Source organism: Elgaria multicarinata, chromosome 6 (genome assembly GCF_023053635.1).
Source record: "Elgaria multicarinata webbii isolate HBS135686 ecotype San Diego chromosome 6, rElgMul1.1.pri, whole genome shotgun sequence".
Lineage (NCBI taxonomy): Eukaryota > Metazoa > Chordata > Lepidosauria > Squamata > Anguidae > Elgaria > Elgaria multicarinata.
In genome coordinates, this window is record NC_086176.1 from 120,793,028 (window position 1) to 120,817,599 (window position 24,572).

At 55.4% G+C, this 24,572-nt stretch overlaps 1 protein-coding gene across 3 annotated transcripts in view; it reads right to left on the minus strand.

The window, feature by feature from the left end:
• The window catches only part of ATOSB (atos homolog B), a 42,280-nt gene that overhangs the window by 11,067 nt on the left and 6,641 nt on the right, over positions 1-24,572 (minus strand). The window contains exon 1 of one of the 3 annotated variants that reach the window (XM_063128727.1): positions 17,740-17,828. The exons of the other annotated variants lie outside the window; for them this stretch is intronic. The gene's annotated coding sequence lies outside the window, so the exon portion shown is untranslated. Of the gene's footprint in view, positions 1-17,739; positions 17,829-24,572 lie in introns of those variants that run through there. 3 annotated transcript variants of the gene reach the window in all.

A 24,572-nucleotide genomic window follows, 5' to 3' on the forward strand; every position in this document is an offset into this window, starting at 1 on the left:
GCGGGGGCTGGGGGCTGGCGGGGGGCGGGATGGCCTGTGCTAATTCACCGACAAGCTGTCAGGTTTTAAATAGCCCCAGCCTCAGCGAGCGCAGCCGCCATCAGGCCAGTCTGGAGCCCGAGGGGGAGGACCCGGGACCCGTCGCCCCAGCACCTCCTCCAGGGTGATACTCCCGACACCCCCACATACAGGCAAAGGGCGCAGCCCCCCCCCCCCGCCCCAGCCTCACTCCACAGCCGCTCCAGCCTGACTCCCAGGGGCGGAAGAGAGAGCCACCCTGGGCGGCCGGTTCCACATTCCAGGCTGGCACTCTGGGCCTCTGGACGGCAGCCAGGCCCCCCGGCAGCAGTGCTGCCCCCTACCCATCACTGGGCAAACATTCCCCACCCCACCCACCCCCAGCGTTTGTGGCAGGGGTCAGCAATGCATCCGAAGAGGGGCCACGTTCCGGACGATAAATGGGCCGGAGCCAAGTGGCCGAGCAGACACTGGGCACCACGCAGAAGAGCCCAGGGCTGAGGGCGGATGGGCAGGCCGAGGCTGCCTCAGGCCTTGGACAGCCGCTGGCACCCCAAGAACCGACGTTGGGCTGTGCCAGTAGAAGGCGGGTTCCTGTGCTCCTCCTAGGAAGGACCCGTGCTATCTGAGAGCTCCTTTGCAACAGAGGGTCCCCCCCACGCACCTCTCCCAAACACGCTCACGGTGTGCCGTGGCCCCTTGCGGAGGCGCGTCAGAAGGGGCTCGCCCTGCCAACGCCTCTCTTGGCATTCCAGCTGGGAAGAGGAGCCCCGAGACCCCTTGGCTGACGCCTCGGCCGGTCCAGGAGGAAGCGGGCAAAGCCAAAGGTCAGCTCTTAGTCAAGCGCCTGTGATTCACTGGAAATTGTTCATTTCCAATGAATCACTCTGAGCTCACTTCTGAGGACAGTTGTGGGAACGCTGCCACCCATTTCTACAACAGAAACGGGGCTGACCAATCTAGGACCCGGGTCATGAGACCATCCAGGGAATTTTGCGGTTCCCAGGTAACATCTCCATGCGGACGCGCTCCCGTCCTGTGGTCGCTTCACGTCTACCCCTGGTCTCCAGATAGCCCGGGGGAGAGGGGGGAGGAAGAGGAGGGGATCTCTCTCTGCTCCTGCACGGCCAGACGCACGTCTCCTCCACATCTGCTCCTCTGCAATGACTGCTCCACAGCCATGATGACTCCGGGAGCAACAGGGCAAAAGGGAGCAAGAGGGCATTTGCTTGCTGCTGCTGCCGCTGCCACTGCTGCTCAACACCCGAGAAGGGGCTCTCCATTTCTGGCGACACCATAGCCAGAACCACCGAGGCAGGACAGAGCGGAAGATCAAAGCCCAGCCCTCAGCTCAGCCCGGACCAACATCAGACAGCGGTTTGAGTGCCTGGGTCCACTCTCCCACCACAGTGGAAGGCAAAGAGCAAAGCAGGCCCCAGTGAGCGGTCAAATACAATATGCAGACCCCAAACAAGGAGGGGCGGGGGGCTGAAAGACTCTCTCTGACGTCCCGGGTGGTATGAGGAAGTGCAAGAAAGAAAGGCAGAAACTTCATGCAACTAGGAGGAATTGTGCAAAACTTCACAGGGAAAAAAAGGAAAGGAAAAAGATGTGAAGAGGATAAAGGCGTTGGGATGGATGATGCAACATGTAGACACATCCGGGCTGTGTTCAGTGGGCAGCATCGGGCCCCCACAAGCAGCATCAGGCCCCTTGCTGGTGGGGCTGGGCCTCCCTCTGGACAGGCCTGACATCCCACTCACGGCTGTGTCCTGAAGAGAGCGCATAAGGTCTGTCACACACCAGGGGCCAACCACAGAGCCATGCCCTCGGTACCAGAGCTCAGCCCTGGAGCGCGCAGAATACAGCGGCATGCCTTGAGCATACACAGAGTGCTTTCCCCTCACTTCAGAGTAAATGCCGCTTGCCCCCCATGCATGATGGGGACAATGTGCCGAGGCTCCCGTGCGGGAAGGCTGCAGCCGCAGGAATTAAGGAATTAAGCTGGGAGTCCACGGGTGCTCTTTCCCTCAGGAAAAACCAGGAGCCTGGATCCGATGGAAACAGCATCCTCAGAAGACTCTGAAAACTGGAGCACCAAGGACCTCTGTTATTATTATTATTATTATATCACATTGGGCCCCCTTGTGAGAAAAGTAGTAGGGGGGAGGAGGAGGAGGAGGAGGAGGAGGAGGAGGAGGAGGAGGAGGAGGAGGAGGAGGAGAAGAAGAAGAAGAAGAAGAAGAAGAAGAAGAAGAAGAAGAAGAAGAAGAAGAAGAAGAAGAAGAAGAAGAAGAAGAAGAAGAAGAAGAAGACCACCACCACCACCACCACCACCACCACCACCACCACCACCAGGCCTGACCTCAAGATAAAGACAGATTAGAGGAGGAGAGAAATGGACGCACTTCATAGACTCATAGAATAGCAGAGTTGGAAGGGGCCTCCAAGGCCATCGAGTCCAACCCCCTGCTCAATGCAGGAATCCACCCTAAAGCATCCCTGACAGGTGGTTGTCCAGCTGCCTCTTGAAGGCCTCTAGTGTGGGAGAGCCCACAACCTCCCTAGGTCACTGGTTCCATTGTCGTACTGCTCTAACAGTCAGGAAGTTTTTCCTGATGCCCAGCTGGAATCTGGCCTCCTGTAACTTGAGCCTGTTATTCCGTGTCCTGCACTCTGGGAGGATCGAGAAGAGATCCTTGACCGAAAGGGGGATCTCTGCAAGACCCTCCTCCGAAAGTCCACGTCCAGCCTCCCAGGCAGAGCCCCTCCAGTTGGACTGGGATGGGCCAAAGCCTCACAAGTCAGGACGGTGTCGGTAACTATCCACAATTGCCACTGTGGCCAGTGGGAAGGGGGGAGAATGAGCGAGGCTCAGGGCATTGCAGGCCTGTCCAGAGCTCTCCCCCCCACCCCCCACTTGAAGCACACACAATGGGACACCCAGGGAGGAAGAGGGGGCAGGCTCCTGCCCTGCCCAAGCCCCACGCCGAAAGCCCAAAGATAACTGGGTCCTTTCATTAGAGCCGGGGAGGGGGGAGGGGGACACAGCCACAGGAATCCTGCGGAGGAATGTATGTAAGGCGGGGAGGAGAGAGAAGCCGAATGCACGGAGCAGAGCAGGGGGCAGCACAGGCCACGGCACCTGCCGGACCCTTCATCGCCCCACCTGCAGCCCACTCCTCCGCCCCCCTTTCCCCGGAAAGCAAAACAGCTGCCCTGCCCCTGCAGGGTTCCATTGCTAGCGTAGCCCCCGCCTCCCCCAAATTCTCGGCTCTTCTGCTCCCCTCTCCCCAGTTCTGACAACCTCCCCACCCCCACCCCCCGGACCTCAGCATGCTTTCCCAGGGCCGGCCTCAGTTTGGGGAAATGGACCAGCCTGCAGAAAGCACCCGGGTTGATCCAGTGGTGCTTTTATTAGGCAGAACCTCTCCAAAGGCAGGGGTGGCCTCGGCCGGCCCCCAACTGCCACCAGCAGCGTCTCATGCGGCCAGAACAAGGCAGCCAGTGGATTCCCCCCAAGGAATACAAAGGGGGCCCCATCGGGCCTCTCCCCCTGCCTCCCTCGCACCCGCCTCCGTGCAATACCAAGGGCGCTCCTCCTCCTCCTCCTCCTCCTCCTCCTCCTCCTCCTCCTCCTTCTCCTCTGCAGGCAGGTTTCTGCTCAGCAACTGCACCGGAATGAAAGGAGCTGGGAGGCTCCTGTCAGAAAACAAAGAGGCAGCGGCAGAAGGGCTGAGTGGGGAGCCAGCCGCCCTGGCACAGAGCAGCAGAAAGGGAGCAAGAGGCCGTTGCAAGCGCTGCCCTTGGCAAGGCCACGTGAAGCCGCTGGGCTGCCAGGACAGGCACCTTCAGCCAAGGGGCCTCCCAGTCCACAGAGCCCCCACTGCCCAGGCTGCTCTTCTTCCCCCGCCCCAGCCCAGCCCAGCCCCACAGCTCAGTCGCTCCACCTCTCTGCCAGCCCCACAGGGCACCCTGCCACCCGCGAGCCTGCCGGGCCCCTTGCGCCCGTCCCCCCGCTCTGCCTCGGGGTTAATTATTTATTCTCTCCGCGTCAGAAGCCTTGAAGCCCCGCTGCTGTTTCGGGAAAGCCACATACGGTCACAAGAGACGCTGCGAAGGAGCACCCCCTTGGTCTCACTTGGCCAAGAAGCCGTTCCCGAGTGCAGTGGACAAATGGGATTTGGGAGGTTTCCGGAGTAGGAGCCAGCCTCCATCCTAGCTGCCGAATCAGGAACGGGAGGGCAGTTTCCCCCAAACACCCCTCACTCTGCAGCTGAAGCAGGGCAGGGCTGGGGGAAAGAGTCTGCTTCCCTTTTGACTGATGTAGTCCCGGCAATGTGCCTGGTTCTTTACAGAGGAAGGGCAAGCAGAAGGAGCCCTGCCCCTAGGGGCTTCCAATGTAACGCCCAGCCCACCAAGGGAGGCTACAGAGGGAGGCAGAGGCCAGGGCTAAGCTCTCTCCCATCCAAAAACGACACAAATCTCCGCTCGTCCTCAGAAGGCGAGTCCCCTCTGCCCCGCCTCCACGTCCTGATTTTCGCCCAAAAGTTCTTTAATGCTCTTTTGGGCTTAGTTCTATTTCTGGCAGGCATTAAGGGGTAGCAAGGAAGGGAGCACTGATCTGTGGAAGCAGGAGGGCCTGCTAGAAATGGAGGTGCTAGAACGGGAGGCACAGAGCGCATGAGCACAGGTGGGGTGCAAGGGCAGAGAGACGGGGCGGCACTGGAAGTCAAGGCGCAGCCACGTTCACGCTGGAGTGGGCTGGGAGCCCACGCAGGCGTTTATGGAGGGGCGCCGCGTGGCCTGAGTGCCGAGAGAGGGAAACGAGGAGACAGGGACGGTGCCAGACTATTTTGCGCCCTAGGCAAGGCGAACTGCTTGCAAAAAACCCCGCCCCAATTGCCAACTTCAATTCAGCTGTTCAAGAGGAGTTACTGAACTATTATATTTTCCTTTAATTGTGTTTTTTCTTAAAACAGCTAATTTGTATAGAACTGTGACCCTTAAAGGGCAGTACTGCGCCCCTCTGAGGTCTGTGCCCTGGGCGGCTGCCTAGTGGGCCTAATGGTAGCTTCCTTCCTGGGGAGTAGGTGCCCACTTTGGCGCCTGCTCAGTGCAAGGATCTCGACGGCCTCACAGGCCCCTTCCGACTCTCCTCTTCTGTGATTCCATGACCTGGGGCCTCCCTCTGAACCAGCAGCTGGCTTTCGTCCCTATTAGGAAGTATCACAGAAAGACACAACTTCCGCCTCCCTTCGCCGTCTACCTTGAGCACCCCCTAAGGAGGTCAGAACGGCCCCACCTTTGCCTTAAAAACTCCTTTGTTTAGGCTGGCTTTGGGGCATTACATAATTTTGCGCTGCTCTCTGGATCTTTTAAAAGATGGATTATTCTGTTTTTATTTGATTCTTTGATACAGGATAGCTTTTGCCTATTGCCTTGGGGCCCTTTGGGTCTGGAAGGCAATTCATAAATATTTTAATTCCTCAGAGTAGAACTGTGTTCAGAGAGGGGATCGTTGGGAATGGACAGAGATCAGTGCCGGGACCACAAGGCCAGAAAGGACATGCACGGGCCAGCTGAACTGGAACCACACCTGCTTGACGTGGCCACCACTGACCACTCTCCCAGGCCTGTCCTTCAGCATGCAACTGGGGGCCATCACCCCACCCCCTGCCCCTCAAGATGGCAGAGGCGTTCCGGAAGGAACTATCGGCCGCCCCGTGATCCAATCCATGCCCCAGGGAGAGGACCTCCCTATACCTTGGTCATCTGCTAGGAGTAAGCCAAGCCCACCCTAAGGGAAAGGCACATGAATGAAAAGGGTCATTAGTTAGCCAAGAAGAGGTCCTTGCCTGACTCTCCAAAGTAGATATTTACCAGTCCCCTACAGCAGCATCTATCGTTTCCCACCAACAGCGCTTCAGCATACACGAGAAGGAACGCAAGACCCACAGAGGAGGGAGAGGCTGGAGCACTCGGGGAGGCAGGAGCCTTGGGCTCTCTTCCACCAGCCCTTCTGCCCTCGTGGGGTCCTGGGGCCTTCTGTGCTCCTTGCCCCCAGCTTCACCCTCCCTGGACAGACCCCCCCATTCAGCCAGCTGTCACTATGACACCCCCAACCCTCACACCTCTCCTGGTGCTGAGCCAGCCAATGGTATCACAGTATGCAAATCAGCCAATTATTATTACTGTTGTTGTTATTTATTGAATTTATTAGACGCCTTTCTCTAGAAAAAACATGGCATCTTAGAGAAGAGGTGAAGACATGCAAAGTGTTAAGGCAATTTAAAGCAGCTAAGAATAATATGAAATGCCAAGACCCAATGAGACAGCGAAGTTAAGAAGCCCCATCAGACGCTCGGAGTAGAGGACGTAGCCTGGCCTGAACCCCGACTGGGATGGATCCAGATCATCGGTCCCATCCAAGACCATCTTGAGCTGCTCAGCAACCGCCCGCTCAAGGACCTTGCCCAGGAAGAGCCAAGCAACAAGCTGGGTCTCAGCATCCACTTGCAGAGGACGTCCTCCCGGATGAATGAGTGGGTGTGATTTGGGGTGGCCAGGCTGGACTCAGCACACTTGGGTGGCTGTATGGGTGCGTGATTTCAGGCGGCAGCATAATCAGGGGTGCAGAGGGCCCAGAGTGCAGAATGGCCTGCCGGGAGCGATCCGCCAACTCAGCAGTCTTTCTGAATTTAAAAAAGCTATAAAGATGGATCTCTTCTGGGAGGCCTACCCAGCTGAATTTTAAGATGTCTGGCTGTTAATTCAATAATATAGTAGTTTTATATGTTTTTAATCAGTTTTATATATTTTATAGTCTTTTTATATTTGATGTTGTTCCCCACCTCGATCCAGAGGGAGAGGTGGGTAAGAAATAATAATAATAATAATAATAATAATAATTCCTTATTTGTCATTGTCATCTAAGGTCATCAAGCCTTAATGAGTTTTGCAAAAAAAGTGAATGCTTTGATTGGAGCGAATGGATTGATTACGTTTCTATACTGCCCAACGGCTGAAGCTCTCTGGGCGGTTCACAAAAACTAATGGTTGTTTATCTTCAAGGAAAAAGTCCCCCAATCATGGATATATACGATATAAAGCAGCCCTAAGCTTATTTTGAGGTGCATGGACATTTAAAATTAGGTCTGTAAGGGATGGGTGAATGGAACTGGGGCTGGCCTGTCTTTTAACGTGTTAATTTTATTGTTATGGTTCATAGGAAAAGGGAGATAAGCGGTCCAGCTGCATGGGGGAGAACGGTGATGCCAGGAACCGCCTGAGGCATGTCTGCCTGGCCTTGAGAGACATTAACATCTCAGGCGGAGGTGTGACAGATCTACGTATGAGAAGCCAAGGGGAGGGGGGAAGGAGTTGGAGGAAAAGAAACTATAAAATATACTTGGTGGGGGGGAGTTCAGTGTGGCTGGCTGACTCCATGGCTGGGTGATGTATGAACTGTAGTTTTAGTTTTCTGGCTTGCTTTTTCTGGGTTCTTATATATATGCATGTTTTAATAGTTTTAGTTGCTAGTCCCATGTAACCTACCCATTTCCTGAAATAAATGGTCTTAAACCTCCAAATGGTGAGCTGTGAGTGTTTGCTCTGGGGATCTGTGCTAAATCCAGTCCGAGGGCCGGCTTTGGCTGATGCGCGCTCCTTTACAAGGTCTTTATTCCATTGACTGACTGAACTCTCTCTTGATGTTTCATGCAAATAAGGAACTGGCAACCAACTTCAGCGTCATCCAAACACACCTCCTTCTCTTGCTAGGAAAGCCCTGCCCAGTGGTTGGAGCAGTCCTGAACCCACGCAAGAGCCCCCACCCAAGGCCTCTCTGGGGAGGCCGACAGTGCTGCAACATGGAAGCCCCAAGGAGAGCCCAAGGCAGCCCGAGGGGATTCTAGCACTGGGCCTGAGCACCCTCCACAACAGCACCAGGGTCCGGTGATACGGCAGCAGCAGCATGGGCTGGATCTGGCCTGGCCCAGCCTTCTTAGAGGTGTGATAAAGGCAGTGCTCCTCCCTGGCTATAGTTTGCTCTCACCTCCTACCACCAATACCCAAGTTCCAGCACCAATTTTAGCTGAAGCTGAAGAACCACTAGAAAACCTTGGCTCCACTTGTGCAAAGCGTCCGCGCCGTCCCCCTGTCCCCGTTCCCTGCCAGCAGAGTTGCCTTCCCCCAAGCTGCAACTGAGAGAGAAGACGCCGAGGACCAGCCACGGGAACAGCTGGCATGCCACCTCCCTCCACATCCTTCTCTGCCACAGATGTTGGAACGCCGGGGGGGGGGGGGAGAGAGGCCCCAGGAAGGTGCCCCCCCCCTTCTATAGCAGCCTTCCTCAACCTGGGGTGCTCCAGATGTGTTGGACTACAACTCCCAGAATGGTTCATAGGAAGCAGTTGGACTGCATTCTGGGAGATGCAGTCCAACACATCTGGAGCGCCCCAGGTTGAGGAAGGCTGTTCTATAGCCTGGAAGGTGGACGGTTACTGCTTTTTGTGCGTGAAGGGAGGCGTTTCCTCCTGTAAATATTTAAAGGCCACCTTCTTCCGGACCGAGTCCACTCAAGACAGTGGGCAGAAACAGAAAAATAAAAATACAGTCATATTGCCTCAAGGGCAAATTGAAATGAGAGATGTGGAATTCCTATGAATTTTTAAGACTAGCATTACTTTCCCCCCAAGAAAACAAATGAAATATTGACGTAATCCCAGGTTATACTTGCTGCTCTAACAACACAAAACCCACGAGGTATAACTCAAGTTAGCAGTTAACATATGAAACTGTACTGCTGAGGAATATTTATGATATATATCTATAAATACACACACACACTTTTCTTAGCTCTTCTATAGACAAATAGACCCAGGGTTATAGGTGGGGCTGCCGTGCCCTGAGGCCCTTGAGCAATTTATTTTTTGACAGCTGGCAAACAAGAAAAACTAAATGCCAAGAATTAAGTTGTGTTAAGCAAAGAATGATTTTGTTATTTCAAATCCCAAACTGACATCCCCCATCAGCCGGGAGGGTGGGACCTTGGGCCAGTTCCTCTCTCAGCCCGACTTTACCTCACAGAGGGGCTCGAGGCTAAAGAGCCGCCGCGTGGGGCAGGGCGGGTGGGGGTGGGGGGCAGTTCCAAATAAGTTGCCTTGTAATGGATTTAAACCAAAATAAATTATCCGGCCTTAGAAAGAGCTTGTGGAGCTCAGCGTCCTCATGTAGAAACAGACAAAACACGCTCATGGAGGGAACGGCAGACCTGGAACGAACTTCCCTCTGCAGGCAACTCAATTACGCCTCACACACCCATTGAGGCAATTAAATATTGCACTGATCATTCTGCTGAGAGAGAGAGAGAGAGAGAGAGAGAGAGAGAGAGAGAGAGAGAGAGAGAGAGAGAGAGAGAGGAAACCTCTCACAGGCAGGGCTTTTGCCATTCCTGCCCCACCACCTCATCTTCCCATAGTGGCCCCTTCCCCAACGTCTCTTGTGAAAGCACAGGGAAGTTGGCCGGTCGACCGAGCCTCCAGCGGCCGCTTGGATCCATCACTGATCTGGCTCCTTGAGGCCCTGCCAGGGAATGGGGGGCCCTTGATCAGAAGCAGAGCGCAGCCCTGGACCCCCACCCCACCCAGGTCCCTTCCTGAGAGCAACGAAGCGCCAGGCAAGAGAAGGGCGACTGACTTGCACTGTACAGCTCACGCTCCCCAGCATCCTCAGAGGCTGCCAGAGCAGCTCACGCTGGGCTTTGTAGGCTGCGTGATCCACCCGTCCCCAGCTGGCCCCGGCAGCACTCGGCCGGCCCAGGCCCCAGTAGGGGAGGGGTGCTGGGAATGGCCCCACGTGGCCTCATGGGGTCTCTCTGCACAATGCGGTGTGGGGTGAAAAGAGGGCCATGTATCTGGACACGTCCAATCCAGTGAGACAGGCCGGAGGACGCCGGCCGGCCACAACGCTCTTTGGAGCACGGCCTTCTACAATGACCCATCCAGCCCGAGCAGAGGAGCGCCCAAGGGTAACAGGAGCCCAGCAGGGCAGTTGGACGTGCCGGGAGACCCCCAGAGAAGGCCAGCGGGTTGGGCTGGGCGGACACTCCGATCCAAGCAAACCCAAACTTGGAATTCGTGTCACTTACTTTGCATGACTTTGTTGCGTTTCTCCCAGAATGCAAAATAACCCCAGCAAGTACAAGAGCAGGAGAAGGGAATAGAAGGAACCAGGTAAGGGAACAGGTGCCCAGGCACAATTGCCGGGAACAGGGGTTTTGGAAGGGGCGACAACCCCACTCGCCCTACACAGCCCTGGGTCCTGTGGTTCCTATGCCTTCAGAGAGAGGTGTTGCTTAAGCATGTTGAAAACACTGGCTGGAGGCGTTGCCTGTTTCCTGTAGTAGCTCTCTGGCCCTGACTTTCAGATCCCACTGTGACATCACAGCAGGTGAGCCAATTACAGCCAGAAGGGCCCTTTGGGCTCCCCCACAGGCCACAGAGAGATTTGCACGCTGGGCCGCGTTCGAAAGCAGCATAGGGCAACTGGGACATGAAAGCAGATCAGGCAGAGAGAACAGAAGCATGGCTGGCAGGGGGGCGGGTGGGGGGGGAATGACTGACGATACCCAGAGCCCATCTTACTATGGAAAAGGTCACTGGGAGGTAGGATGCTCACCAGCAATACACAAGCACACGCGCCCAGAACTGAAGGAGCCGGCCCCTGTCTTGCTTTCTTGTATCTACATCCACCTGCGTACACCGGTGAAATTTAGAAGGGAAGGTGGTGATGCCGTCAACAAAGGGGGAGAAAAAACACCACACAAGAGTGCAGCTCCTTTTCCAACACCTAGGGAGATGACGGCCAAACCTGGCACGATTTCCCCAAAGCAGCCAAGAATCCAGACCCGGGCAAAGGATAGGAATTTGAGCAGCCTGGATCCAGGCAGAAAGAACCTTGCCCTCCCTCACGAACGCCCAATAAAGGAAGCTGCCCTTTACACCTTTGGACAGCATCAGAACGCTGGGCTCACGGCTTGAAGGCACCTGCTGCACCTATAACGTATCCGCGGCCGGAGGACTTCCTGCGGTCACTGCGAGGGAGGTCGTGAGCCTCCCCTGTCTGCATCGTACCCAAACGGCCGTGACGGGAAGAGGGGGTGGAGGAGCCCAGGTGGCAGCCAGGTGAAAGGAGGGAGAGGAGGAGTCAAGGCAGATGCTCCAACAGGGCCGGAGACGGGCCTGATTTCACAAAGTTTGATGAACATCGGACTATCTGATGATGATAGCGAAGCATGTAAAGTGAGAGTAGAAGCAGGAAGGCAAAAAAGCTTACTTCAAGGAGCCCACCAGTGCATGGATGTGCAGCCGTGGTGGCCTGGGAGCGGTCAAGACTAAGGAAGACTTTCATCTCCAGTGTCCCAAATATGGGAAATGTGAGAAAGGCACTTTTCCAAATAGCGAGAAATTTCACCCTTTTAATACATAACAGAGTGCAATAGAATCATAGAATAGCAGAGTTGGAAGGGGCCTACAAGGCCATCGAGTCCAACCCCCTGCTCAATGCAGGAATCCACCCTAAAGCATCCCTGACAGATGGTTGTCCAGCTGCCTCTTGAAGGCCTCTAGTGTGGGGGAGGCCACAAACTCACCAGGCAACTGCTTCCATTGTCATACTGCTCTAACTGTCAGGAAGTTTTTCCTGATGTCCAGCTGGAATCTGGCTTCTTTTAACTTCAGCCCGTCATTCTGTGTCCTGCACTCTGGGAGGATCGAGAAGAGATCCTGGCCCTCCTCTGTGTGACAACCTTTCAAGTATTTGAAGAGTGCTATCATGTCTCCCCTCAATCTTCTCTTCTCCAGGCTAAACATGCCCAGTTCTTTCAGTCTCTCTTCATAGGGCTTTGTTTCCAGGCCCCTGATCATCCTGGTTGCCCTCCTCTGAACACGCTCCAGCTTGTCTGCGTCCTTCTTGAATTGTGGAGCCCAGAACTGGACGCAATACTCTAGATGAGGCCTAACCAGGGCCGAATACAGAGGAACCAGTACCTCACGGGATTTGGAAGCTCTACTTCTATTAATGCAGCCCAAAATAGCATTTGCCTTTCTTGCAGCCATATCGCACTGCTGGCTCATATTCAGCTTGCGATCTACAACAATGAAATTGCACCTAGTCTGGGGGTGGGGAGGGTAACCCCCAAAGCATAAAATAAACAGCCCTGAAGATGGTCACAGGGAATTCAGGCCCTAGTGACAGGATCTGAATACCCTGGAGCAACCTGGCTCTTGCCAACTCCCTCCCACTTAGGGGTGGGGGGCTCTGCCCCATCCCTCACTGTTAGAAACACAAGAAGGGAAATGAGAAGCAGCCGGTGGGGCAGGGGGAGGCATGTCTACCCACTCCCACCACCTACATGCGCCAACATCGTCAGAAAGTGGTTTGGGCAGAGGGGACTGGAAGGCCAAGAAGTCACATCTTGCCCCATGGGAATGCCTGATCTGGTGTCCAGGTTGGCACATGCCGCCACAACGGTGGTGGTGCTGGTGGAAAAAGCACACAGCTCCCTTTCCTCCTCCTCCTCCTCCTCCTCCACTCATTGAACTCCAGGCTCGTCACAGGGCCAGAAACTGTCACTAGAGGGCAGGAATGACACTTTGCCCGCAGGAGGCCCGAGGTCCAACTCCAGGCGGGCAGCATCCTCAGATCTTGGGTAGGAGTCAGGGGCGTAAACTATGGAGGTGGTGCAGGAGGGGGGCCTCAATCCCCCCTTCCCGGGATTTCCCAGAGGGGGCAATGCCCAACCAGGTATCGTCAGTAAGCTCACAGCCTGGCTGGCAGCAGAGCATATCCTGAATGGATTTCTTCTTAGTATCTACTACTTGGAATTGTTGTAGATCACAAGCTGAATATGAGCCAACAGTGCGATATGGCTGCAAGAAAGGCCAATGCTATTTTGGGCTGCATTAATAGAAGTAGAGCTTCCAAATCACGTGAGGTACTGGTTCCTCTCTATTCGGCCCTGGTTAGGCCTCATCTAGAGTATTGCGTCCAGTTCTGGGCTCCACAATTCAAGAAGGACGCAGACAAGCTGGAGCGTGTTCAGAAGAGGGCAACCAGGATGATCAGAGGTCTGGAAACAAAGCCCTATGAAGAGAGACTGAAAGAACTGGGCCTGTTGAGCCTGGAGAAGAGAAGACTGAGGGGAGACATGATAGCACTCTTCAAATACTTAAAAGGTTGTCACCCAGAGGAGGGCCAGGATCTGTTCTCGATCCTCCCAGAGTGCAGGACACGGAATAACGGGCTCAAGTGACAGGAAGTCAGATTCTGGGTGGACATCAGGAAAAACTTCCTGACTGTTAGAGCAGTATGACAATGGAAGCAGTTGCCTGGTGAGGTTGTGGGCTCTCCCACACTCGAGGCCTTCAAGAGGCAGCTGGACAACCACCTGTCAGGGATGCTTTAGGGTGGATTCCTGCCTTGAGCAGGGGGTTGGACTCGATGGCCTTGTAGGCCCCTTCGAACTCTGCCGTTCTATGATTCTACGATTCTACCCTTCAATGCTCCCTCTGGTTAGCTATAATACATTTAATTCATAAAATGAGTTCACTGGATTTTGTCTTGGGCTTCAACCTGGATGGTATATTGTTATATGGGACTATGGATGGTGGGGTAGTGTGTAAACTATCATAATATTATAATTAAAAATGTAATATTTTTGCTGAGTACTGGTTATTTTAATACGTGTCTTTAAACACTCCAGGATCCATCGATGAAGGATGGTTTCCAGAATATACAGTATATACATAAATGTAAAGGAACAGCCTCCTTTCCTAGGTTTAGCTCCAACCCCCCCTTCAGGAAACTGAGCCACCTGCGCCCCTGGAAGGAGGGCTGCGAAAGACCCCCTCTCCGCCAAGAGCCTTGGAGACTCACTGCCAGCTCTAAGAATCCCCGACCTTGCTGGATCTGACCAAGGCCCGTCTAGTCCAGCATCCTCTTCACTCCCTGGCCAGGCAGCTGCCTGCATGGACAGCACGGGGTTTGGACAGGCCAGCGGGCCGACTCCGTTCTAACCCACCTGGGCTCCCTCCCACAAGCCAGGCGTCCTGCTTTGGAGCACCTTCACTAGCTGTGGACAGGGGAGAGTTGGGGAGCTCCTCGCCCTCGCCACCAGTGCCCACCCCCCGGGCAGAACCCAGGGCTCCTGCAAGCAGGCCTGTCCCTCGCTCTCTCCCCCGCCCCACGCCATGCACCTTGAGCAGAGCCAAGTTCCTCCAACCCTTCTTCCAGGTGCAAGGCCCTGGCAGGGCCTCTGTGCTGACTCAAGGTCTGCCCACGTCAGCCCCAGCCTCCTCCCTCCTTCCCCTCCCCTCCCAGCTGAGTCACCCAACGCTGGGCTGCCACCAGAAATGCCACAAGTGCTCTGTGGCACCAAGCCAAGAAAGGCCCTGCCAAAACTTCCAGAGGAGGCAGCAGGGGCTGGAGCTGGGGCTGAGGGCCTCCAAGCAGCAGCTGGCCCCCGAGGGCTGGAACCCAGCCCGATGCAAAAGCGGCAGAGATAATAAGGACACTTTCCTCCTGGCTCCAGGAAGGCCTGCTGCTGCTGCTGCTGCCACACAGGCCCCATTGCTGCAGGCGGCCTCCGGCAGCCTCACCTTCCTTGCGCACCAGACTCCTTTCTCCCGAAAAGGCCAGCTGGACGCATGGAAGTAGCACAGGGCCCTGTGAGGTCACCACCAGCGTGCTTTCGTCTGTGCATTGAAACGGTGACTGAAAGTCCAGGGACAGACAAGAGAAGAGGAACAGGATGTGAGGGCAGGCAGGCAGGCAGGCAGGCAGGCAGGCAGGCAGGCAGGCAGGCAGGCAGGCAGGCAGGCAGGCCTCTGCTTGGCAGGGAAAGAAGACAGACCTCTCTGCGGCCCTGTTATCTGGAGGAGACCTCATCTGCTCTTGCACGGCCCTAGTGACAGACACTAGCCAGGGCTTTGAGGACGGCCAATCCATGGCTGGCAGAGTGGGTGCCCAGGTTCTGCTTCCTCCTGCTCTCAGCCCCCAGGCTCCCTTGCCCTCCCCCCACTCCCCCCCACCCCAGCCTGAATTCCTGCTGCTGTCTCCCCTGGTAGCCTGTCTCTTGCCACCCTGCCTCACCCCTGCTCTGCATCTAGCCTAGATTCTGCCAGACCTGTGGCATCAGCTCCCACGATGGTCCTGACCCCAACACCGGAAATAAGTCCCAGGCAGCAGAGGCGCAAACGGCTCCGCCAGTTTGCCCCCCTGCACAGAGTGCGCGGACAGAAATCCCTCCAGCCGGATGTCATCGCCGGGGCACGGCGGACCCCAGAGTGGGGAAAGGAGCAGCCACTTTCTCCCCACGCTGTGCAATGGTGCCACTAGGAGAAGAGAAGCCTGAACGAAGGCAGCGTGCCCGGGAGGGGCAGACCCGGAGAGATCCCCCCTGCGCCTCCCAAGGTCCAGGCTAGTTGTCAATGCCAATGGAGGCAGGGAAGATGGCCACATCTTTGCCGAGTGGGGGGATGGGACGGGGCACCGGATACACAACACACTCACTGCCAAAGGACGCCCGGGAGACCCTGCTGCCAGCTGGAGCCACGCGTGCAGCCCTGACCTACGGCGACAAGCACAGGGCAAGCAGACAAAATGCAGCACCAGGGCCAAAACTGAACTGGGTGCCCTTGCACACCCAGCGGCTCTGCCCGTCTCCCGAGTCACGGGCGCACAGGCACAGCTCCTCTGGTGCCCCCAAGCGGATGTCGACTACAGGGCTGCCCTCCAAGGCAGCAGCCTGGCCAAGAGCGCTGCAACACTCAGCGCTGCCAAGGAAACAACGGGACCATGGAAGCTGCCACTGCATTGCCCCATGGTCACCACCCAGGTGCTCCTCTCTGCCAGGAGGTGCAGAAAACTCCAGCCGTGGCACCTCGAGGGAGGGAGGGAGGGAGGGAGGGTCCCATCCCAAGACCCTCCACGCACCTGAGCTGGGCTGTAGCACCCTCTCCTTAGACCATTGGCCCATCCTGCCTAGCAGAGAGAATGGTCTTATAGCACCATCAACACGAGGCCCCAGAACCCCAGGGATTTCCATAGCAAGCGAGATCACAGAGAGAGAAGCTGGGCTGACGTGGGATGAAAGGGAGCGGTTCTCAAAACCCTCCTCTTTCACAAAACCTCTGGCTAGCCCCTCCACCACCACCACCACCACCACCACCACCGTCCTCACTGAAATCTAATTCCTCATAGCCACATTGGCTCACAATTGCCCTCCCTCTGCCCTTGGACGCCTCCACCTGCCTCTGTTTGCTACCTTGCTTCTCTCTTTGTAGAGATTGAGAATGTATACTCATTGAGGGCAGGGACCTTTCCCCCTGCTATGACTCTGCAAAGGCACTGCACTGACACGCGATTAATTACTGACACGCGATTTCCCCCTGTCTAGCCCAGACCCTGGGGGATCCAGGAGAGAAACATCCTGCCACATATGAGAAGGAAAGAAGGAAGGAAGGACCTACTTCTGAACCGCTCTGACCCACACCATGCTTTTGCATGAGAGCGGTGGAGATCCCCACACAAGCCCCAAAGGAAGCGGAGGTGGCTAGTCAGATATGCTTCAAGAAGTTAGTGCTGGAGCCCAGGAATCAAAATACTTTCCTTCTAATCCCAGCAATGGGGGTGGGGTGGGGGCAGTACTAGGGCTGCCAGAAGGAAGCCTGCTACAGAGCTGCTGGGCTGGAGAGCCCTTCCCAGCTATTGGGGGCCTCGGAGCCACCCGCAGCCCGAAAACCAAGGTCCTGCCAGCTGCCCAGGGGTCAGCAGAGGGATCCCGGCATGGCTGGATGTTTGAGCCCAACAGGGAGGCTGTCAGGGTGGGCTGTCACTGGAGAAGCCCTCCTTGCTGGGCCGGGGGAGATCCCAGCCAGCCTGCACTCCCACAGGCACCCGGCTGAGCCCCACTCTTCTGCCGGCTTTCAAGGGCCCCAGGCACAAGCCCCTCCCCCACACACACACTCCATATCTGCATCAGCAGCACCCCTCTTTCCAGGGCTACAGCCTGTTCGTGGCACCCCAAACCTCCAACTACCCCCTCTCCCCAACATGATAGGGGAGCAGCTGAAGCCCCTCCCTCAGCCTTGAGGGCGCCCGGAAAGCGTAGCTGAAAGCCCCACATGCACAAAGGCTGCCTAACCCCCACCCCTCATTTGGGGGCAGAGTCTTGGCAGCCCCCAGCCCTTCTTCGGGCGGCAGCAATCTAGGGAGGCGGAGACGGCCCGCGGCCCCGCCCCACATGGGGAGGGCAGGCAGGGTCAGGAAGCAATACAAAGGAGAGCCCCCACCCCAAGGTGCCCTGACGATGCTCAGAGGCAGAAAGCGGGGGGGTGGGGGCGGGGGGGGTCCTGCTCTGCTCAGCGCAGCGAGGAAGGGCCCCTCCCCACGGGACAACAGTGCCCCCCTCCCCATGGACAGAAAGGGGAGAACCCAGGAGCAGAAAAGCGGGGTGCGCCCCCCACCTCTGGCGCTGGATGCAAAGGCTTTGTCCTTGCTGGGGGGAGGGGCGACGATGCCCCCCCCCACTCCGTGGGAAGAAGAGGGGGAGGGAGGGGCTCGGGGAGTGAAGGTATGCCCAAGCCCAAGCGGGCGCCCCGGGGGGGGGGACGGAGAGAGAGGGAGGGAGGCGGGGGGGCACAGCTGGCCTGCGCTCACCTGGCGACTTCAGAGCCTCGTCCGCGGCGTCCAGCCCGGCCCAGGTGCCCCGCCAGCAGCAGCAGCAGCAGCAGCAGCAGCAGGAGGAAGCGCCGGAGCCGCGGCTCGGGCCGTGCGGGTGTCCCGGGCGCCCCCGCCGCGCCAGCAGCCCCTCGCCGCCGGCCTGCTCCCTTCTGACTCACGGTCCATTTCCTACCAGCTGCTGCTCGGCGGCCGGCCTCCCTCCAGCCATTGGCCCGGCCCGCCCCGGGCCCAGCAAGCGCCGCCTCCACGCCGGAGCCCGGGCGCTGCGCAGGCATCCTCCGCGGCGGGGCAGAGCTGGGCTGGGGGGCAGCCGGGGGACCTCCCCGGGCCCGGCTTCGGAAGCCTTCCAGGGGCCGCCGCCGCGGCGCCATGGCTGCAGCGGGACGGCCCGAGGATCGCCCCAAATGGGCAAGCTTCCGAGACGGCCAGGTCTCTTCGTCGGAGGGTGGGGTGGGGGTGAAGGGGGGAGTGCAGACACTCACCACCAGGACAGGTGGATGGACAAGGTGGATCCGGTGGACACGGATTATTTATTTATTTATTTAGCACCAACCATGTACTCGGTGCTGTACAAAATATACAAATAAAACCACGATACCCTGCCTAGAGGCTTACAACCTAAAATCACATTAAAACATATGAAGGGGGGGGGGGAAGGGGTTCACAAAGCAGAAATAAGAGAATAATCATAGTAATAAGAACAGTAAATCAAGCTAAAATACCAAAAGCTATGGAAAACAAATGAGTTTTCAAACGCGTTTTAAAATCTACTATGGAACTCGTGGTACGTAGTTGCTCTGGAAGCGCATTCCAAGCAAACGGGGCAGCCAGAGAGAATGGGCGAAGCCGGGCAAGAGAGATAGAAACTCTTGGGCAGGAGAGCAACATAACATTTGAAGAACGGAGGGTACGAGGGGGATGGTAGAGTGAAATGAGAGAGGGAAGATAAGAAGGTGCAAGACCTTCTTATCATAGAGTCATAGATTAGCAGAGTTGGAAGGGGCCTGCAAGGCCATCGAGTCCAACCCCCTGCTCAATGCAGGAATCCACCCTAAAGCATCCCTGACAGAGGGTTGCCCAGCTGCCTCTTGAAGGCCTCTAGGGTGGGAGAGCCCACCACCTCCCTAGGTCACTGGTTCCATTGTCGTGCTGCTCTAACTTGGATTTCCAAAAGGCTTTTGATAAAGTCCCCCTCCTATGCAAACTTAGCAGACATGGAATAAGAGCAGAGGTCCCTTATGGATCAGTAAATGGTTAGAGAACAGAAAGCAGAGAGTAGGAATAAAGGGTCATTTCTCCCAAAGGAGGGAAGTCAATAGTGGGGGATCCCGCAGGGATCGGGACCAATGCTTTCCAACTTGTTCATAAATGATCCGGAATTATTATTTAGGGCGGTTAAAACGCAAAGGGATTGTGAGGAGCTCCAAAGGGATCTCTCCAAGCTGGGAGAGCAGGCGTCCAAATGGCAGATGCGGTTCAATGTAAGCAAGTGTAAGGTGATGCAGGTTGGGGCAAAAAAATCCCGACTTCAAGTATAACCTGATGGGATCTGAGCTGGCAGTGACTGAACAAGAAAGAGACCTTGGGGTTGTGGTGGACAGATGGATGAAAATGTCCACCCAGTGTACGGCTGCTGTAAAGAAGGCGAACTCCATGTTAAGACATAATTAGAAAAGGAATGGAGAATAAGACTGCCAAGACCATATTCCCTTTATAGAACTTGATGGACCCTTGGCTCTTTTTATGTTCTTATTTTTCCACTCCTCGCCCCCTGCGCTTTTTGTAATATCTTGCCTGATGTCGAGGCCTCTCAGTATTGTTGCACATGTTTATGCCCTATTCATTGGCCTATTAAAGGTATTACGCTAATATGGATTTTGGAATCTTTCTCATGGTCAATACAGCTACCTTTGTAGATCAGAAGAGCATTCCCCCCCCAACCCCCAGTTCGGTTGGAGTAGATTCATTAGATGGTCCACAAGAGAGAACAACGTTCAGTAACAAACGCCTCCGTGTGACGTGTCCAGAGTCCCCTTCGAAGGAGGCTGCCCGCTGCCTCTCTGCTCGATTCAATATTCCAGCCCTACCTCTGTCCAAACAGCCTCCATGGGAGTTAGGGATGGAGTTCAGCTACCTGGGTGCAATGGGAACCCTTCTTCTGACACACAGAGCGAGCAAGTCTCAGTAGGAACTCCGGACACAGATGGGAAAGAGCCTTTGCTGCCAGCCAGTGTCTACGGTCCTGAGCTGAACGGACCGAGGGCCCGGCTCGGCAGAAGTCGCTGAGTTGCAAAGTGTGCACTTGTGGCCAAATAGCCCTGGTTTGTTATTGCATGATAATCTATTTATACCTTTCTGTGCTCATTACAAACATAACGTTGTTTGATTCCAGCTTTATTTACTTTGTCAGTGCAAAAGCTTTTTATAAAACTCTGATTCTGATTCCACGCGGTGGCTACGGCAGAAGACAGGGTTGGTGGACAGCTGCTCCCACCCATCAGGATATATTTACATCCTGAAACAAGGGCAGTGGTCAACTGTTTTTTAAAAAAGAAGCAAAAACGCATCATTTATACAGAAGACCGAGTCTAATGGCAGGACGAGGCAGGGCCCCTGAAGAGTCCAGCACGGGGCCGTTCCATGAGCGGAACAGCCTCGCACAGTGGCACGGGCATCAGTAACCTCAAGACTGGATTACTGCAATGCGCTCTACGTGGGGCTGCCCTTAACACTGCTCCAGAAGCTGGTGCTAGTGCAGAACGCAGCAGCTTGGCTGTTGTTAAGAGATGCCTCTTTTCAGCATATAACTCCTTTGCTGAGGGAATCGCACTGGCTACTTATAGGCTAGTGGGCCAGGTTTAAGGTTTTGATACTAGTGTACAAAACCCTAAGCAACTTGGGACCAGGATACCTGAGAGAGCGCCTTCTCCCCTATCAACCTGCCCAGTCACTGAGGTCGTCAGAGGGCCTGCTCCTGGTGGTTCCACGTGGACCTATGGCCCGACTGGAACCCACCAGGAGAAGAGCCTTTCGTGTAGTGGCCCCTTCTCTGTGGAACTCGCTGCTCCTGGAGGTCAGGCAGGCGCCCACCCTAGGCTGCTTCCGGTGCCTCCTGAATATAACTCTGTTTTGAGAAGCCTTCCTCAATGGACTAACTACTGTTTTTCTGGTTCCTTTGTTTTTAAATTGAACAACTTTAATTTCCTTTTTAAATCTTTCTTTTACTGTTTATACCTATGTTCACCACTCTGGAATCTGTGTTAGATAATTGAGCAGTATAGAAATATTGTAAATAAATAAATACCAGAGGAGAGTGCAAAACCTACCTAGACTCCCACCTCATGTAGATTAACGACCATACAAAGAGATGTCAGTCAAAGAACAGAGGAAAAAGAGACCAAGGAGGCAAAACAGGAGGGCAGGAGAACCCCAAGCCAAGGATACCCCCTGTGTGAGGTCCAGCTGGACATCAGGAAAAACTTCCTGACTGTTAGAGCAGCACGACAATGGAACCAGTTACCTAGGGAGGTTGTGGGCTCTCCCACACTAGAGGCCTTCAAGAGGCAGCTGGACAACCCTCTGTCAGGGGTGCTTTAGGGTGGATTCCTGCACTGAGCAGGGGGTTGGACTCCATGGCCTTGTAGGCCCCTTCCAACTCTGCTATTCTATGATTCTATGATAAATGATGGAGAGACAAAGAACTGTTATTGCCCCAGAGGGTAGGACTTAGATCAATGGGATCAAATTACAAGAATAAGGATGCTGACGAAACATTAAAAAGGTTTGTCCTGGCGGTGACAAATGGGTCAGGTGTTGCCCCCGAAGATAGAGGTTTTTAAACTGAGGCCGAACGATCGGTTGTCAGGGATGCTGCAGCAGTAGTGGGTTCCCTGCATATGCCGGGGTTGGACTAGATGACCTTGTGAGATACTTTCTAACTCTTATGATTTTATCTGCAAAGGCCACCAGTTTTCAGTTTGGGTGGCGAAGAGAAAGGGAATTCCAATACTGAGGAGGGCTTACCTGCCACTCACTCCTTTTGTCCTGCCTCCTTGCCATTTCCTCCTGCCCATCTATACCCCTCCTACGCACACACAAACCATTGCTCCCCACTACCCCTCACCAGGCAGAAATCCAAACTTTGCAAAACCACACATAGGGTTCAGAAAAACACATCACACTGAGCAGATAGAAGAGGTGTTTGAATAGCATCGCCACCGTGATACACAGAATCCCCACCACAGCAGTGAAATATACAATATATACTCCTTATATATGCCTGCCCGAGACCTTAGATCTGTTGGAGGAGCCCTTCTCCGCATCCCACCAATGCGACATATACACTATGATGGGACAAGGGAGAGGGCTTTCTCTGTGGTGGCACCCCGACTGTGGAACGCCCTCCCCTGGGAGGCCCGACTGGCACCAACACTGACTGCATTTCGACGCCAAGTAAAAACGTGGCTTTCTAACAGAGCCTTTGATGGTTAAACTCACTGGCACATTGTTTTAACTGCATCTATTGCTTTTAAATTATATATTGTTTTAACATGGGTCATGGTTTAATTTGTTTTTAACTGCATATTTACTGTTTTATACTGTATGCTTTTATCTGTACGCCACTCTGAGATCTCAATGATATAGGGTGGGATACAAATGTTTTAAATAAATAAATACAATAGATAGCAACTGTGCAGACCTAAAGGGAGCACAGACACCCACCAGAGGATTCTTTGCCAGTATTTCATGTACTGTATGGCAAGAGAGAAAAAGCGTTAATCAAAGAAGAAATGATGCGTGACCTAGTGGCTTTCCTGGGGTTGGGGCACATAGCCACGGCCCCTTCCGCCTTTTTTTTCCATCCCTGAAATTTTTTCAAAGTGCCGCATGGATTTAACTCCCAGACACGATTATCTTCCGTATTTCAAGCTTAGTCCTCATAATACTGTTTTTGCAGATAAAACGAACAGTGTGCCTACAAACCCCGCTGGGATTCAGTTGTTTTGAAGAGGGGGGAGAGCAGAACCCCCACCCTTGGGCTAAGCGGGGCTCCCTGGCTCCCCCTTGGCTGGCGTATACCTAGGGCCCAAGAGCAGGGCAAGGCGGCCGGGCATGCTCCCAGCCCACGAGGGACACGCGCAGCAGCCACCGGCATGAATTGGGCTCCTGGGGTCAGGCGCTAAGCGCTGCGGCCGGTCCGGCCGAGAGGCTGGTCCCCACTTGAGCAGAGCATCCCTGGGAAGAGCAGGTGAAGGAAGAGCACATGGGCTACCCCAAGGTGGCCTGGCCTGGCAGTGGCCCTGCAAGGGGGGGCGTGGCTGCCACCCCTGCTGCCACCCCTGTCAGCGCCTTTGTCCTTCCAGGCGAGCCGTGGCCTAGCTCCGGGAGCAGCCGCTGCCAGGGTTGCCATAGTGACTGCCCCTCCCTCACATGCCTCCGTGGTGCTCTTCCTCCCGCCTTTCTTTCAGCAGCTGCAGGCCCACGCTCTGTGTCCCCGTCTCCCCGTCCCCAATGCAGGGAGCAGCATTCCTCCGGAGCACCTCAGTGCCGAGGCGGGGAGAGCAGAGGCAGATCCCAGGGAGAGCGGAGGCAAGACACTGGCCTGCCAGGAGGACGCGTGGCCTCCGGCTCCCACAAGGGGCTGTGGGGACGGAAAGGAATTCTGTGCATGCTCAAGGGCCCTGTCGGCTATATTTTCCACCGGGCCAAGAACAAGGCCTGAAATCCCAAGCACATTCTGGCGCTTGGCCGGGGAAGCCGCTGGCCTGGTTGTCCACTTGTGACCCTTTCGGGGCTCCTGGGCCTTTAACAGCCGCGTTACAGGCACGGATTGCAGCTCGGCAGTAGAAGCTGCTGCTTTGTAGGCAGAAGGGGCCCCTGGCTCCACCCCCAGCAGCATCTCCAGGTCGGGGAAGGACAGGCGGCCCTCTGGAAACCTCGTGTAGAGCAGCAGCTTCCCCGAACTGGAGCCCTCCAAATGTGTTGTACGACAACGGCCACCATCCCCCGGTCAGCCGTGCACCAGGTGGGGGAAGGCTGGTGTGGAGCACACTGGGCCAGGTGGGAAAATACTACTATTATTATGATTATGATTATTATTATTATTATTATTATATTTATTTGTATCCCGCCTTTTGCCCAATGCTGGGCCTCAAGGTGGCCTTACAAAGGGGGGTGAAACAAAACCATAAACATTTAAAATACACAACAAAATTATAAGACATTAACATAGATGGAGGGCCAGATTGTTCTCCAAAGGCCTGCTGGAACAAAAAAGTTTTCGCCTGCTTCCGAAAGCCCATCAAGGAGGGAGCCAGCCTAGCTTCCCCGGGAAGAGAGTTCCAGAGCACCGGAGCAGCCACTGAGAAGGCCCTCTCCCATGTTCCCAACAAGTGCGCCTGTGAAGAAGGTGGGACTTGAAGAAGGGCTTCTCCAGAGATCTCAAAGCGCGGGCAGGCTCATAAGGGAGAATACATTCTTTCAAATAACCTGGACCCGAGCCATATAGGGCTTCCACCTTCCTCAACAGCTACACAGGCAGCACTTTTCCGGGCACCGACAGTCAGCGCTTCCCCCTGCCAGGGGAAAAGAGGTCAGCTGGAGGCGGAGGAGCCCTGACTGCACGGAAGCCCTGTGGGACAGGCCCTGCCCAAGCAGCCTCCTCCGGGCCTCCTCCTCCAGGTCAACACAGGCCAGAGAGAGACACGGCCACCCTCCAAGGTGGGAAGCAGCCCTCCGGGGAGGGGAGGCTCTCGCCCAAGAGGCAGCAGCGGCAGCTATTTGAGGCTACCGGAAACGCTTGAGGAGCG